General features: G+C 52.5%; 1 long non-coding RNA gene across 1 annotated transcript; it reads right to left on the reverse strand.

The window, feature by feature from the left end:
- Positions 1-325: 325 nt before the first annotated feature.
- On the reverse strand, positions 326-4,948 carry LOC308248017. Its single transcript, XR_013960591.1, has 4 exons — positions 3,461-4,948; positions 2,832-2,900; positions 915-1,038; positions 326-791 (listed from the first exon to the last, which is right to left on the reverse strand). It is a non-coding gene; the product is annotated as an uncharacterized lncRNA (long non-coding RNA).
- Between the last annotated feature and the right edge of the window lie 636 nt (positions 4,949-5,584).

Raw genomic sequence — 5,584 nt, forward strand, 5'->3', positions numbered from 1 at the left:
GGCGCGGGCTCCATCAGCGTCACAGGCTGCCTGCTACGTGAGGGCAGAGCGCTGGGTTCAGGGAGCAGGGGCGGCCCTGCAGGAAGACAGCATGCAGCATGGCAGGGGCGTGGCTCTGCTGCTGCCCCCCTTACCCCCCACCCCCCAGTGCCCACTCCTCCGGAGTCTGTGTGGTCAGAGAAGTGTGCCCTGACTGACGGGGAGGGCAGCCTGGCAGTCCTATTCTTGTTACTGTTACTGTTTTTTCATTAAAGGTAACAATGTAAGGGTCCTATCCTTTATGAAAAGTTGTTCCCTATTCCCTGTGTATCTTAAGTTCCATATAGAAAAATGAGATCTTTTATTACGTCTTTGAGCCTTGATTTTTAGTTTACTTTGGCAATGTCAAACTCAAGCCAGCTTCAGCAGGCCACCCGCCAGAACACTGGGGGCTCCGTTCTGGTGCTGCAACGGAGTAGCAGGCGTCGCACCCCCCTCCCCGGCCATAGCTGGTGGTGCTAACGGGAGTGGGGCACATGAGAGGAGGTGTGTTTGGCACTGTTTGCTCTCTGAAGGTCAGGCTGTGCGTGGAGGAGGCAGGCCAGCTGGCATCGCTGGGCTCTCCTTGCTGGTCTGAGCACACGAGTTCCAGGAAGCTGCTTCGAGCTTTGGCCAGGGACTGTTCATCATGGCACTTGGAGGTCAAGGGTTTCTGTTGCAGGGAGTTCTACCAGTTCCTGATATTTACAGAAATAGGCCTTCAAATATTGACTGAAGGAGTAACGTGGGAAAGTGATGTCAACCCAGTGAGGCTGAAAGACAACACATAACATTGATGGGATCAAAGGCTACGGAGGGTGCAGTCTATTTCCCATGAGGATTCTTAGAATCAGCATAGGAATCTGCTGTCTGCTTTTCCCTTCCACACACAATACCTCAAGTTCCAGAAGTCAGCATAGACGACAGCTACTGTGCTTCAAGAGTGTGACCTATAAATCCTAACACACGTTAATGGTTGTGGCATATCCTGAATCACAGGTCAAGAAGAAATGACTTTTTCTGGGAAAGAAAATTAAGAACCATTGTTTATTCTTCATTATTTTACATAGATTTCTATGTAAAGTTATTAGAGAAGGTAATGTAGGCACAACACCTAGGACAGCAAGGGACATAGGAGGCACTTCATAAAAAACAGCTTCCTGATCTCACTTTTAAAAACCAAACCAATACCTGGCTGGTGTGACTCAGTGGTTGAAAGTCAACCCATGAACCAGGTGGTCATGGTTCAATTTCTGGTCAACACACATGCCCAGGTTACGGGCTCCATTCCCAGAGTGGGGCGTGCAGGAGGCAGCCGATCAATAATTTTCTCTCATCATTGATGTTTCTCTCTCTCTTTCTTTTCCTTCCTTTCTGAAATCAATAAAAATATATTTTAAATAAATAAAATATCAAACCAAGCCAAACAAAAATCTGGCCAAAATGATGATGAAACAGCAGAAAAAAATTTACCTTCATAATTACAGATGAAATAAACCAAAAGAAAAAAAAAAGCAAAGAAATGAACTTGTAAGTACTAGTAGTGTGGCCTTATTATAACAACAAGGATGTGACTCGCTTAGCCTTCAGTCAGAACAGCACTTGACTGCCCCTAGCAAGTCCCCTGAGGAGCCGGTGGCACACCTGGCCAGCCTTTGTAAGAAACAAGCAGCAGGAGTTACACGTGCTGAAAACCGAGGCCACCGGTGTGCAGCACAGCTCCACCTTTGCCATTGCCACCGCCACCGCCACTACTACCGCCATAGCCACCGCCTTCGCCTTCGCCTTCACCAGGGCCAAGCGGCACTGGGACCTGGGAGGACCGGCAGGCCCTGGGCAGCGCCTCCTGGGAGCGAGCACCAGCTGCTTGGCCTGCTTCCACCTTCTCCTCTGGGGATCTAACACGACCCCTTTTTCAGCCTGTTCTCAACCATTTTCACTTTCTGGGCAAGAAAGCAGCACTGTTTTCTCAGCTCCCCAACTCGGCTGGCCTCCAAGCCTAGATAGGGAGCACGCTCCTGAGGAGGGCCTGCTGCAGGCGTAAAGTCTGGTGTGCACCTCCTCGGGAGGACGGGTGGGGGGACCAGGGACCTCAGCACCCGCGAGGAGCGCTGTGGGGCCCAGCCTGCTCCCCTGCACACTCGGGAGTGGAGACCCACTGTCAGGAGGGCAGTCCCCACCCAATTGTGTGGGCTGGGCTCTGCCCGGCAGCACCGCTCCCTTCGGAGGGGGCAGGGCGCACTGGGACCAGTCCTGGCCTGGGCAGCACTGCCAGGCCTAGCAGCCTCCGTCACAGAAGGCAACTGGGCACAGCCGCAAAGCCCGGGACAAACTGCAAAGCCCGGGACAAACCGTTTTCCAATGCAGATGGTTATATTTATGTGTATACATAAACAATGTGCACGCACATATAAATGTACACACATGTACACACACACCAGTATATACATATATTTATGTTTATGAACGTATATTTAATGTTTCATTGTTAAACATAGCACAAGTACAGAAAGTGCACAAAGCAAACACAAAACTAAATGCAGTTTTATGAGACAAACTTGCTGCTCTCCCACGGCCTTCCCAGACACCGGCCTGCCCCCGATCACCCTCGCCGGAGGAGCTCAGGCTGGCTGGCTGGTCACTACTTCTTCACTTTTCTTTGTCGGATCATTACCCTGACCTGGGGGCATTCCTACACAGTGGAATTTAGTGTTGCCCTTTTTTCCAGTTATGCCTTAAGAGTCCAAAAGCTTCCACCCAGGTATGGATATACATATGTACACTTGCATGTGTACACACAAAGGTATACTTACAAATGCCTTAACATATTCAGAAAAATATCCAGGCGTTCCTTCTGCCCATCACGTCAGCGCACTGCACCCCTGGATGCCATTAATGGGAGAAGCAATGGACAAGTATAAATTAATACATCGTGTAAAAAAATGAAACTGAAATGGAGGCTCAAGTAGGAGCCCCCAAGAAGAGTTCCTGGAATGAGCACGAGGCCACCCCCAAGCCACTAGCCACCCACTGCTGCTGGCTCTGGCGCAGATCACCCAGGGACCCAGGAAACGGCCATGCGCCCAGCAGCTTGGGGTGGCGTGGGCCAGGGGCTGGAGCCATTGCCAAATGCTCATGGATTTGGGGACGAGCTGCTGGCATGGCCATTGGCTCAGTGGATAGAGCGTCAGCCTGCAGACTCAAGGGTCCCAGGTTCAATTCTGGTCAAGAGCACATGCCCAGGTTGCGGGCTCAATCCCCAGTGGGGGGCATGCCGGAGGCAGCCGATCAGTATTCCCTTTCATCATTGATGTTTCTCTCTCTTCCTCTCTGAAGTCAATAAAAATATATTTTAAAAAATTAAAATTTATACACCTGCAATTAAATACATTATATTAAAATCCAAGGTAATAAGTGCTCACACGTCATCGCCCCACCTCACCTGCTGGGCTATTTGTGTCTGTCCACGGCATTGTCTGGCAGCACACTTTATGACGGTGGGCACTGCAGGCCTCTGCCCAACTTCCTGCTTGGACACATCAAGTTGGGAGCAGGAACTCAGCCACAATGGATCATCTACAGCAGTGGTCGGCAAACTGTGGCTCACAAGCCACATGCGGCTCTTTGGCCCCTTGAGTGTGGCTCTTCCACAAAATACCACGTGCAGGCGCGCACATACAGTGCTATTGAAACTTCGTGGCCCATGCGCAGAAGTCAGTTTTCGGCTCTCAAAAGAAATTTCAATCATTGTACTGTTGATATTTGGCTCTGTTGACTAATGAGTTTGCCGACCACTGATCTACAGCATGGAAACTGGTAAACACCACAAACTAGGTGCCCACCCCCACATGCCCCACTGGTCTGTCTCCCAACCCCTAAATATTGAGAACTGGAACCCAAGTGTCTTTCAAGGCAGCCTTCCCAGCTTGAGACCTCAGGTGGCCCCCCACTTTAGTGTGTCTTCCCTGTAGAGAGGAGAGGTGATAGGCCCAAAGCTGGATATGAGATGTGGCCAGGCCTATCAAGGGCCATTGGGGGCCGAGGTGGCCACTGTGCAGGCCAGAGAGGCAGCTGCTCACCCCCAGGCTCCTGCACACTCTCTGCCCCTCAAAACATCTACTCCCTCTGGAATCAAGGGTAGGTCTGCCCAGCCACCAGGGCTCTCAACCAGTATGTGTCTGCCGTGGCCACACGTGGTCTAAGCATCATTCAGGGGAGGTGCCCGGTGCCAGGATTAAATCAGGCAACTGCCTCCTGCTTATTCGTCTTCTGGTCTCTTCTGGATGTAATATTGTGGTGGAATAAGAAATAAGAGTAAGAGGGGCTGGGTATCGAGCTATGCAACAATGGCCGATGATTTAAGCAACCATGTCTACATGATAGAACCTCCAGAAGACCCCACTGTAGGGCTCAGAGCTGTGGTGGTGAGCACTGCCGTGTGCTGGGAGGGGTGCGCCCAGACTGAGCCCGGAGCCCCACCCAGGACCTTCCCCTAGGATTTCTTCTTCCATCCACAGCTTCAAGTTGTATCCTACGTAATAAACCAGTGGTAGTAGGAAGGCACTTTTCTGAGTTTTGTGCGTAGTTCCTGTGAATTACTGAGCCTGTTGCTGGTCTTGGAAGCCTCTGAAAGTATGGCTGGCTGATCAGAGGTGGCGGCCCTGATCCGTGCCTGGCATCTGAAGCAAGCAGTCTCAGGCCCTGAGCCCTGGGCTGCAGAGGCTGTGCCAACTTGTTAGTGTTAGAATGGAATCAAATCACTGGACACACCGCAGGGTTGGAGAATTGATAGCTGTTGTCCAGAATGGCACCAAAAGAGCACAAAGGCAGGGGAGCGCTGTGTCCTAAGAATGTAGTGTTCGCTGTTATGCTTTAGCCCTGCATTCATGGGGCCCACATGTCCTCTGCGAGACTCTGCAAGGCAGCCCCCATCCAGGCCCCAAAACGTTCCCTCCCCTCCATCACTGCCGAGGGCCTCTGAAGGCCCAGAGAGCTGCAGCCCACCTTCTGTGCCCCCCACCTGTGTCCCACCACAACTCCAGGTCCCCAAGCCCCTGTCCTCATGGTACCCAAGCCCCAGCCTTAGCACATTTTCTGCAGCTTCTACCCAGCAGCCTTCCCTTCCATCTCTGCCCCGGGTCAACACCCACCAAGTTTGTCCCAACCACAGGCAGAGAAGGAAAACCCAAGCCTGAATTTGACCTGGGGGGGAGCCAGGGGCACCCCCTGCAGACAGCTCCCCTGGAGGGAGAGGCTCTGCCCCGCCCCGCAGATTCGCTCAGCAGCTTCTGCAGTCGCAGCCAGTGCTTCTGGACACACTGTGCACGCCTGTCACCAGGCCGCCCTCACCCGCCCTGGGCAGGGACCTGGGTTTGTGGGAGAAGCGGAGGTCACCTGGAGAGAAGAACACAGCAGAGCAGTGAGGGGAAGGAGAGTGGCAGCAGGGCAGGACCGCCCTTGATTCCCGCCTGAGGATCCCATCAGGACCAAGGCTGAGCCCAGGCTCCTGGGCGGCCTGTGATCTCAGATTCTCATTAGAGAAACAAAGCGATCCTTCTCATGATGA

This window comes from Plecotus auritus (assembly GCF_963455305.1).
Source record: "Plecotus auritus genome assembly, chromosome: 5".
Lineage (NCBI taxonomy): Eukaryota > Metazoa > Chordata > Mammalia > Chiroptera > Vespertilionidae > Plecotus > Plecotus auritus.